The sequence below is a fragment of the Parasteatoda tepidariorum genome, chromosome 7, assembly GCF_982258835.1.
Source record: "Parasteatoda tepidariorum strain Cologne lab strain chromosome 7, Ptep-v5.0, whole genome shotgun sequence".
Classification (NCBI taxonomy): Eukaryota; Metazoa; Arthropoda; class Arachnida; order Araneae; family Theridiidae; genus Parasteatoda; species Parasteatoda tepidariorum.
In genome coordinates, this window is record NC_141761.1 from 69,319,299 (window position 1) to 69,331,265 (window position 11,967).

Below are 11,967 nucleotides of genomic sequence, written 5' to 3' on the forward strand. Positions count from 1 at the left end.
TTACACGAAAATCAGATCAACCTGATAACCGGTTCATACTTTCGATTGGACAGCTATAAAACATGGTATGATTCATTTTTCGTTGTCATTAGCATAAGAATTAATCAATAGGTTATAAAGGTATTATTTTTCTCTTAAGTTTCTCTTTATCCTGAATTTAAAACTTTATTAGAAGCTTTATGTAAAACTGCGTTCAGTAATCATAGCATATTGCAATGAAACCAAATCTTTTCCGTTATCACTTACGTAATAAACTTTAAACAACGAAAACTCCTCCGTTTTAGGTGAGTTTTTTAATTTTAAATAGTTTTCTTCAAATTTTTTTATTCTCTTTTATTTGTTACAATGTATATTTTGCCCGTGAAAGTAAGGTGAGACGTGGTAATAGGATATAAAATGAAGACCCGAGTAAAATTGAATATCTTGACAAAAATCTTTTGAAGAATAAAAAATTTTTCATCTCCACGTCGATCGAAAGTGACGTACCTAATGTGTTTCGTTGTAAGAAAATGATTAAAACAGAAATGATTCCCTTCTTTTTAGTCTCCGTGAAATCATTATTTTGTTTTCTTACTTTAAATATTTATGTTCATTGGTTTGCTAGTTTGCACTGTTTATATATATATATATATATATATATATATATATATATATATATATATATATATATATATATATACTTTAAGTGTTAGTATAGTGTATGCTTTCTATATCTTCCTTGCATTTATAAACGTAATGCATAATTTTTTTGACTACCACTGTTTTTTAAAAATTTAAGAATATATATTAATATGTAATACTATTGTGGTAGTCCGCATAAACTCTTTCAAAATACAGCGTATGTTTCTGCCTTAAATTGTAATTTAAATTCCATTTTACTACCAATGGGGAAATTCAACCTCGAAAGGATTAAAAGTTGGCAGGTATGCACTTTATATTAAACCAAATTAAGTGTCATCAAATACTTTAGTTATTTTGTATTGCAAGAGAGAGAAAGAAATCCAAATCTAGATTTTTCTATTTTCCAACTGAATCAATACACCTCATTTCCCTATTTTTATGGAAAGACGGCAACGATGAGAAAAATGCAGTTTAAACAAGACAGTCACTGATATATCATTCTTAATACAATGTATTCCGTAAAGACTGCCCTTACATATTTTTTTTTTTAGAATTCTTAACAGAAAGGAAGTAAAAGAAAACGCATAGACATTGCAGGTCGTAAAATAAAACTCAAACAGAAAAAAAGGAAATGTATATCGAAATCTAACGAATAACAATCGAGGCACCTCATTGGAATGCGAGCTCTCTATCTACGAGCCACCACGATATATTTGTCATATTTTATAACCGAACCGGGGTTTCTCAAGAGATATAGCTCTCGCCTTTTAATGAGGTGACCCTGGTTCGATCTAAGAGGATAACTAACAAAGGTTTTCGTGGTTTTGCTCTCCATGTAACGCAAATACGAGTTAATGTCATCAAAAAGTCCTCCATGAGGGCAAACTTCTCACAATACTTGATCCAAGAGTTCCCTTGTCTTCTGGATTGGGTTTAAAATTACAAGGTTACGGAGTTGAACGTTAGTAGCCGTAAGCTATAAATTGGGTCGGCTCTTCAGCGACAGTAATCTATATTTTAAAATCGTCTTTGAACAGCCGACCCAATTTTGAGTGAAAACTGTTTAAATAATTTCGAATATGATTTTGAAAAAAAATTTGTTTCCGTAAACGAGTTTTTTTAAAAAAAATTGTTCTCATATAATATTTACTCACTGTCTAAGTCTAACAGTGTCAGAAAAAAAGATATTAGATGTAAATAGAGACTTTGTTCAAACTAGTCAACAGTATATAAATAAATTTGCTTTTATATTATCTATTTTGCGAAAGAATTTGACTGTGTGTGAAGAATGGTTCATATTCTGTTTTCATAAAAATGACGATTTGATTTCAATCTGTTTGATTTTCAGGATCACTAGTTTTGATATATCAATGACATGAAAAATGGGTTCTCCCCGGGAATTATTACATTGTGGAGATGGGTGGAGCATTGTGAAGTTTCAGCGCGCAAAATCATCTTTCTTCGAATAAGCTTTTACATATACATTAACCGTTCTGCCCCAGTGGTCTTCATTTGGATGACTTTTCCTTCGATTTTTAAAATAGATGTAGATATTTAAATTTTTTTTTGAGATCTAAGATAAAAATTTTAAAATTTATACTACTTTTCTATCCACAAACAATTTTGATAAGATATATTTTATTCAAAAATAATATTAAAGAAGAAAAACAACACTATTTTTTAATAAACAATCCAAAAACTGAGAATTTTTTTTTCTCCTTTCTTAAAAATTTAGAATTAAATGCTTTATTCTATTTGTATATGATTTGACCAATGCTGTAATGTTTGCGCAACAAAGATTTTTATTCAGGAATAAATATTGACAAACTTTCAATAGAATGTGAATTTTTTAGCTTTTCGTTAAACAATCTGTTGTTTGAATGCATAAAATAATTTATGAAACATTTTTTAATTCTCTAACTTATAAAAAAGTGAATGGACAGATTGTCAAACGATAAGGGAAAAATATTAAAGAAACTTCTAATTGATATTACATAGCAAAAAGCAAACGATTTTAAAATCATGACACCTGCCTCTATAAGCGCAAACCTTTTTTTCTTTCTCTTTTTTTCTTATTTGGCGACATCTGAAGTGTGCCACAAAAAATTTGCACAATACATTTTAAACCCCTGAATCAAACTCAGTCGTCCGTAAAAGAATTTTCACAACATTAAAATTCTTCAATTTGCATTGAAAATGTTGTTCTAATCCTTTACGTTCAAATCTATTGTTTCTATAATTTTCTTATTCTTATAATTTTCACTCAATTGCATTTTAAATTTTAGTTGAATTGCTATAATGAATTTGTGGGACTTTAAATTATAATAAATGTTATTGCATTTGCGACAGAAAAAAAATTTAGATGTAAAATAAATTAATTTGGTCAAATTTTACTTTAAGTCATAATGTTTCGAAAATTCAATATTTCCAATCATTAAAATCGCCTTAAAAATATTTTTGTGTATGATTATGATGATTACAAATTGTGCAGGAGAATAGTTTATTTCTCAATTGAAATTGATAAAAAAGATCAAGAAAAAGATAACATGATTTTCAAACAAATTTATTAAGTTTTAGGGCATTAAAATGCTAAAAAGGAAGATCATGATAAGAAATAATTTTTACCATAAAATAAATTTTGCTTGAATTTGCATTGAAAATAAATTTAAAATTTGAATTAAAATTTCTATTTACATATATGTTGGCAGTCTGATTTTTCTATATTATTTATTTAAATAGGTTTTTATAAGCCCTTTCTAAATATGTAACGTTTCCTTTAAGGGACAGCTAATCAAAAAATTTACACCTCTGAAAGCAACAAATTTAGGGGCAGAGGTTTCCAACCTTTTTTCGACTGCGGAGCCCTAAATGATTGAACTTCTTTTAAGGGAACCCCTGGCATTTTTCTAAAACTAAGTTCATTAGCAGCTGTGAATATACTAATGAAAAAAGAAACTACTAATTATTTAGAAACTATTTAATGTGTAGCTAGAAATATTTAATATTATGAATTTTTTCTTGGTGTACTACACAGTGCGAAAAGTGAATAAAATAGCTGGATTATGGTTCTTAAAAAACAACTGCAGTAATTGATAAAAATAGTTATCACAAAAATGTGATTGTTAATTCTTGAATTTAGTTATTTCATTTTGAATTGAAAAGCTCGATGAATTGAAATACTTATGAAATTTTCATAAATGCATATATTTTTGTTTTTAATTTATTCAATGTATTGTTATTTGAAAAATATGAATATTTCAAATTTTGCTACGTTTAGTAATTTGAATTTTACACAACAAAGCTCCTTTAAACAAGCGAAATATTAAATAAATTATGGATATGACTGTTATTATTACTGGTAAGAAAAATCCTAACTCCCGGAACCCATGTCATCCTTCTATGGAGGCCTAGGGTTTCTCGGAGCACCTTTTTGGTACCAATAATTAATTTTTTTAACTTCATTTTTGAAATGAATTCAAAAATATGTATATATTTACAGGTGGTGATTACGGATTCACATAAAAATACATATTTTTATTCCATATCATATCAATCAAAACGTTTAACCTGAATAGGCATCCATAATTTACATATTTCAATTATTTCTGATTGCCTTAAAACATGATATTTATGAGCATCCATTGATGGTTAATAACTTCTTGAGTGTACGATGTCATGGATTTAATTAAACTCGACTTGACATGGAGTTTAGTAATAACATCTATTTTTACTTTCTGATTACTTTCACATTACATGAATCCGAGGAGGTTTTACGAAACCAATTGTAACAAATACCTACATCACTTTTAGACACTTTTCTAAACAGATTATTGCACAATAGTTTCAGCTATTTCAATATTGTAAAGTTATCTTCAAACTATGGAAATTTTTTACCACCATTATTGCTTATTTTTCATTGCTCAATACAATAAAAAGTTGATCTAAATATGATTCCGTGGAGCTGTTATAAAATGTTTCTACATTTTTTGTTATTATTGCTTTTTTTAAACATGTACGTTTTTTGTTCAATAAATTAAAAGTGTTCTTTGTTTTCATAGCAAATTTTCAGCTCCTAAACGATTTTCATGGCCATAAAAAGACGGAAATTATAATTAAAAAGTAAAAATAAAATTGAAAGCAACGGATTTCACAATTTTTGCTGCAGAATCATTTTAAGTTATCTTATTTTATATTTCTTCTAGAAGTTTAATAATTTAATAATAATTTCATAACGAAACTATAAAAATTGAAACTTTTTACACAAACGAAACACATCTAGAATTTTACTTATAAACAGCAATAATAAATTATGAACAAAATAAATGTTTTAGCAAGGAGACCAAAAAGAAAAAAAAAATGTGGCCAACAAAATTATTTTAATAGTTGATTCCCATAGTTGAATATTTTTAAAATGCTTCAAAATTCTATGTGAATAAAGCAGAGTAGTACAAAATAGTTGATCGCATTTCATATTCAACTCATGTGAGAGTCATTTAACTATTTAAATTTCGTGTTGAATTGTTTTAAGTTCTCTTTTAGTGAAAACAAAAATCATATACTTAACATTTTTTCTTTTAAAAAAAGTACTCAATAACTTTAAAGAAATAAAATCGAATATTTACTGAACACATATGTATTTAATCCACATTTATCAAAATTCTGAAATGAAATAAATTCATGAGCTTACCTAAAATAGTGAACATCTTATCCATGTCAAAATTCGTGAAGAATATCCCGCCGAGAAGTTCAAACGATTTATATAACCTCTTTTCTGTTAAAATTTTTTATGTGTTTATTTATTTTCTACAACTGGTGTGGAACATCTTTGGGTGCAGTAACAATGTTCTGTGACAGTTTAAATCTACGAACCGAGGAATGATCAGTATCCCCAAGGTTAGTGGGACACCAGAAAACAAATGTGTCCAGTAAAGGGATGGGGATCAAAAGTTTCTGAAATTCTCAAGTACCATTTTTTTTCTCCGGAAATCATGGATTTCAACCCTTTTGTTTTATCCAAGCATTCTTAAAAGTGTGCAACTTGTGAACACACCCTGTATTCTTTCATTACAAGAAGATGTACAAAAGATGATTGTCAAAGAGTAAGTGCTTGAAGAATCGTGTTAATCACATTTTCACGGTGAAGATCATTAGGATTTTATTTCTTTTTTATTCATTCCTTTTTCTTTCTTTTTTTTTGAACTATTCTGCAAAAAAAAAAAAAATATTTTTGTTCTAAAATATTTTAACAAGCGTATAAGCGCTGATGTGAAGCATGGATTATTTTTGTTAAAATTTGAGAGCCTACATTAACCACGCATAAATGCTTTGTTTATAATACAAATGCGCCTTTTAAGTTGACCATCTGTTTAAGTTGACCTCTGTTAACAAGAATTAAAGATATCCTTTATTATAAAAAGTTGCAAAACATTTGTAACGTTGCCACCTTTCTATCATTTATTACGACCCCTGAAATACGTCTAATTTTTCTAGTAGTGTTATTAATTGCTATTTTAAAGTAGATCCCCTTAAACGCTAATAAAATACAAAAAAAAATTTTTTTTAGGAAATTTTCTATGCATTTATGCTATGGATAAAAAATTTTTTGAAATGGTGAAATTGTTCTAAATGCTTGATCTAAAAGTATATCTAATAAGGTCTTTTGTAACAAATAGGTTTATATGAATAACAATGTAAATTTTGAAATATTAAAATACGTTTGATATTAAATTTAACTCACAAATTGTAAATCATACGAATAATTAATCTTATTTAAGATGTGTGGATTATGTGAATAATGTATATACATTTATTTAATTTTGATTAGTAATATAATAAAAAAAAACTTGAAATATATACATTAAAAAAATTATAGAAAAATGCTAGAAAACAATGGCTCATCCCACTAAATTTACCACTTTTCAAACTTGACCTCTAAGCCCATGTACCTATTATCGTAGGTTATTTCTTACATAAATATTATAAATGCGTTATTTGTATGTTAAAATATTGTATTTACGCTATCTTCCTTTTGATTTGTGATAGATAAAAAATATATATTTTGTTAAAAATTATCACTTAATTAATATATTTAATTTATATACTTTAAAAATTAGTTTTGAAAGTTATAAAACCTAAAAAAGAACTTTATATATTTGAAATTAATTTTACCAATTTACATTAAAAATTTGTGATATTATTTTGTATTTGATTTTTAACAAATTCTTTTTACATTTAAGCATTACAATTGCATTTTGTTTCAAAATCTTATACTCACTTATTAAAGGAAAGAAAAAAAAATTAATTGAAATTTTTTTTTTTCTAAATCAAAGGAATTTTCTCAATACTCCCATTTTACATCTGAAATGCGTCCTGAAATTATTTTACATTCAATCGTGTGCCTCGGTTGTTAATTAACAGTGTTTTACTAATAACGCATTTCCGAAAACAACGCTCTTCTGCCCTTTCTCAAGTTTCATATTATTTTTACTTCTGTTTGTTTTCAAGCGTTGACATTACAAATAGATAGTGATTTTGATCTGTTCCTATAGTCATTAATTTATCAACAAAAAAAAAAAAAAAATTCTTTTTTCTTTGAATTTGGAATCGTGACAAGATTAACCTTTTCTTTCTTATAAACATAATAGAATCGCACCTTTTGTAACAGTTAAGTTTGTTTTTTTTCACCGTTTTCGTCCAAAAAATAAAATTATTTATACCTAATTGCAGAAATGTTTTACATTATTATTAATTTAAAGTTAAGGGAAGTTAATTGCTCTTAGGTGTGAAACGATATATTAAAATATATTTTTCACTTCTGTTTTCTAAGACTCGGCAGATGATAGAATTTAAATATCTCTAATGTCAAGGTCATCATCTTCTTTATCGTTGTTACAAATATTTTTGAGGCATCTAAATCAAAAGTCACAGAATATGTTTCATTTTGCGCTTGATTCCATTAAATATAACTAGATAGGGCCTCTCAAACCAGTTGTACATAATTTAGATTTTTCTCTTATTTGTTTTCTTTTTTTTTTTTTGTTCATAAATTAATAATGTTTATATTTGAAAATATATGACTTACCTTTTATTCAATCGCTAAAGTCGTACCACATGCGATAGTTAAAAAATGTAGGCTTGTTATTTGATTTTTTTGGCAATCTTAACAGTAATGTAATTTAATGTTAACGATAAGGTAGTTCTGTTTTAAAGATTTTAAATCAAAGTTGTTTTTCTTTGCAAATTTCAGCATTAAAATGATGAAGATTAGTTTTAACTGAGCATGTTTTTGCTGATATATCATGTTATTTTTTCGACGAAAAAAAAGTTTTAGCATAGCATCATATAACAGGCAACATGTAAAAATGTAGTGTATTGTATTGTTATAATTTATTGTGTTTTAAGAAATATACGGAAGCATATTTATTGCTTTAAGAATTACGCTACATCTCTATATACGTACTTATTTTATACTTTCTTTAAATTTGGATTCCTTGATTTATTATGTTGTTTAGATGTTGTAAAAATATTAATTTCAAATCATGTTGTATTTTTATTTAATCTTTAAAAAGTGAATAATGTGTTATTTATAGTTTAAAGCATTTTTTAAATAAAAAATATTGAACATATTATAACGTTTGAGTTTTTGGAAGTTTTCAATTTAATTTTTCAGATGTATTTTTGAAACTTAAGGCTAAAAAATTTTAATTATTCTTGGAATTTTATGTAAAGTTGGAGCGAGAAGTTTGCTAAAGTTCAACAAATGAGATAACTTGGTCATATCAATAAATAGCCTATATATATATATATATATATATATATATATATATATATATATATATATATATATATATATATATATATATATATATATATATATATATATATATATATATATATATATATAAATATATATATAATTTTTTTAATTCTAAATTTGAACGAAATCGGACGAATAGTTCCCTGGAAATTGCATTTTAAACATCTGACTTTTTTAAAATTCGCTTCCTTAGAAACGAATGTATGTATTGTATGTATGTATGCTTATGTATTTGACTGATACTGTTTGAATTTTGTATTTTGCTTAATACAAAATACAATTACAAAATACAATTAATGTTATTAAAATTACATTTTTTTAAAGTTATGTCAACATTTTTATAGCTTACACTTCACAATTTTTCCGACTATTATTAAATAAAATTACAAAAAGAATTTAAAAAAAAAAAAAAAAAAAAAAAAAAACGATTTCAAGTTCAAGTGATTTGTTTCAAGGTTATGAGCATTTTTATGCCGTTGCTTATGATTCACTGCTGAAAAAATTAGCGAATTTCGGAAAATTATTTTTAGAAATAAGTCAGTATTGTTTCATATGTAATTTTAATACTGAATCGAAAAAAATCAATCGCAAATAGAATTCATTGTTTGAAAGTTATATACATTGTTTTAAATTTCCCCCTATAAGATTTATTTTTTTATTAAACATATGATCTGAGCAACTAATTATTAGTTTAATTCTGCTCGGTATTGTAAGTTACATAGGAAATATTTTACTCAACATCTTTTAAAATCATTATTTCAAATTATTCTCTCTTAGACATTTTCTTCGCATAAAATTGCGCACAACTTAAAAACAAATGCTTTCATCACCTTGTGGTTAGTATTATTCGATTGGGTATAAAAAATACATTAAAATTGGTACCTAACTTTAAAATTTTATGTTATTAAACGATTGTTGACCCTTGATTACATTGATTAAAATATAAAAATAACTATTTTTTACGAAACTCTGACGTGATTGACAATAACGAAGGTCCTTTTCTGAATCAACGTCAAAAATTGATTAAAAAACTATTAGTTTTAGGAAATCTGACAAAAAGTTTAAAAATATAGACTAGTCTTATTGAGTTTACGCAAAGATTTGTAAGAAAAAAGAAAGAAAATCTAATTATCAAACTTATGAGTACCATAAAAAAAAAAAGATGTAGGTCAGGGCCGGATTAAGCGTACGCGGGGCCCTAGGCCCTTCAAATTTGGACCCTTCTGGGGCCCTTAGATTAAATTTTTTTCTCGTATATTTTTTATTCATTCAAACATCAAAGTATTCATATTTATTTTCATTTAAGAAAGCATATTTAAAATTAAAATAAATAATAATAAATTAAATTTTACTTTATTTTATTAAATTAGAACTAAAAAATAATCATAGCATTTTGAAAATATTTGAAAAATCATTGTTTTCCTTAATTTTTTAAAATTTATTTTCAAAAATCCATTTTAATGGGGCCCCTTATCATTGGGGGCCCCAAGCCATGGCCTATTCTGGCCTAATGGGTAATTCAGCCCTGATGTAGGTTGAATTATGGGAAAATAAAAAGTGTTAAAATTTCCTAATAAGATTCGAATTATATATTTGTATTTCTTTAAAGGTTGTAATGGTAGTACTTTTTCAGTGTGTTTTATTTTGTGGCTGTGGTACCTGTTGCACTTTTAAACTCTTTCAGCTACGATGATGATAGAAATCACAGAAGTGGAATGCCCTGAAAAGGAAAATTAATTTCATCCAATTAACTTAAATCATGAAGAAAAAAGTATTATTTTGTTTAATTAATTCTGTTGAAGATCATATGATTCTAATATTTTAAAACTTGGCACTAGTATTGTAAATATGATTTTCTTACTAATTAATATTTTTTATTTTTAGGTTTAAACACTTCCAAGTTTCAACTGGGAGACAGAATCAATATTTAAAATAATTTTGTTTGTTTGTAAAATAAAATGAAATTTTAGTTTTAAATAAAAAGTGTTTTGAATGTCAGCTGACTAATTAATTAAATTTACATTTTTATAACTTTGAAAATTAAAGCAGCTTAGACATCTACCTTATAAAAACGTTAGTTCCCACAAATAATTATTTTTAACCTTGTAATTCGGATAAGTGCTATTTCAAGGTAATTTAATTGAATCTATTAAAATTACAGAAGAATTATGTATTTGAAACTTTTTTTTATAGCTTAACGAAAGAAGCAATCAATACTAAGAGTGTAATATTAAAAAGTTCAGGTAGATAAATGAAGATCTCTACTAGTGAAAAAATTTAAAGATATACGCTATTCTTTATGACAAATAAATAATATTGGGTGTGCAAATTAGTTCGGTCCGTTTTTAAGAAATGGCTCTGCTGTTATGAATGTTACATAGTGACAGCTGGTTTCAGTGGTTTTAGAGAGGTTAAATATCTGTCAATAATATTCAGTTTATATCGCTTTGAGTTTCATACAAAAACCTTGTTTTTCACTTTGTTGAATATGCCAAATTTTGCGGTAATGAAGCACCATTTGGGGGAGGTTTTATGTTTCTGCTTTAATTAGAAGAAAAGTGCTGCTGAAGCGCATCAAATTCTTGTAGAAGTTTATGTTGACAATGCTCTAACTGATAGATCATGTAGGGAATGGTTTCGACATTTCAAGAATTTTTAATGGTGAATAAAGAATAGAAAATGGTGAATAGTTTTGTATAAAATGAGCTGCTACAAACTGGTGATTCCATTACGGGCGATTGGTATAGGCTACAATTGATTCATTTGAGCCGTGCATTACGAGAAAAAAGGGCGGAATACGAGCAAAGAGATGACAAAGTTATTCTTCTGCATAATAACGGTCAGCCCGATGTCTCAAAAGTCGTAAAAAACTATTTGGAAACGCTCAAGTGGAATATTTTACCACACCCGCTGTATTCTCTGGACATTGTTCCTTCTGATTACTGGTTGTTCCGACGGATGCAGTATGATTTTGCAGTTCACCAGTTCACTTCTTTCGCAGAAATCGAAAATTGGCTCCTAACTTGGATCGCCTCAAAAGACCAGACATTTTTTCGAGATGGAATTCGAAAATTGCTTGAGAGGTGGGAAAAAGTAGTAGCCAGCGATAGACAATACTTTGATTAATCTGTTCATTTTATTTGTTCTGAAATAAATGCATTTTCGACCACAAAAAACGGACCGAACTAATTTGTACTCCCAATAGTAAGGTTAAAAATTAATGAGCTAGGTGAACCATATATTACCTCACGTTTGTGAATTATCACCTTTGTAAGTATTAAAGAAAACAACTTTAACGTTGAGTTATAAAAGCGTGAAGTGTAAAATGTCGCATTTTAGGCTGATAAATTAATACCTCTAAAAATACAAAAATATATACTTGAGAATAATAACCACGAAATAATAACCAAAGGTACGCAATTACGAAATAATAACGAAAGGTAAAGCACGGAATACCTCACGCTAATAAAAAATAACCTTTCCAATTGTCCAAAAATACACTTGAAGTTGATTTATAATTACAGGAAGTA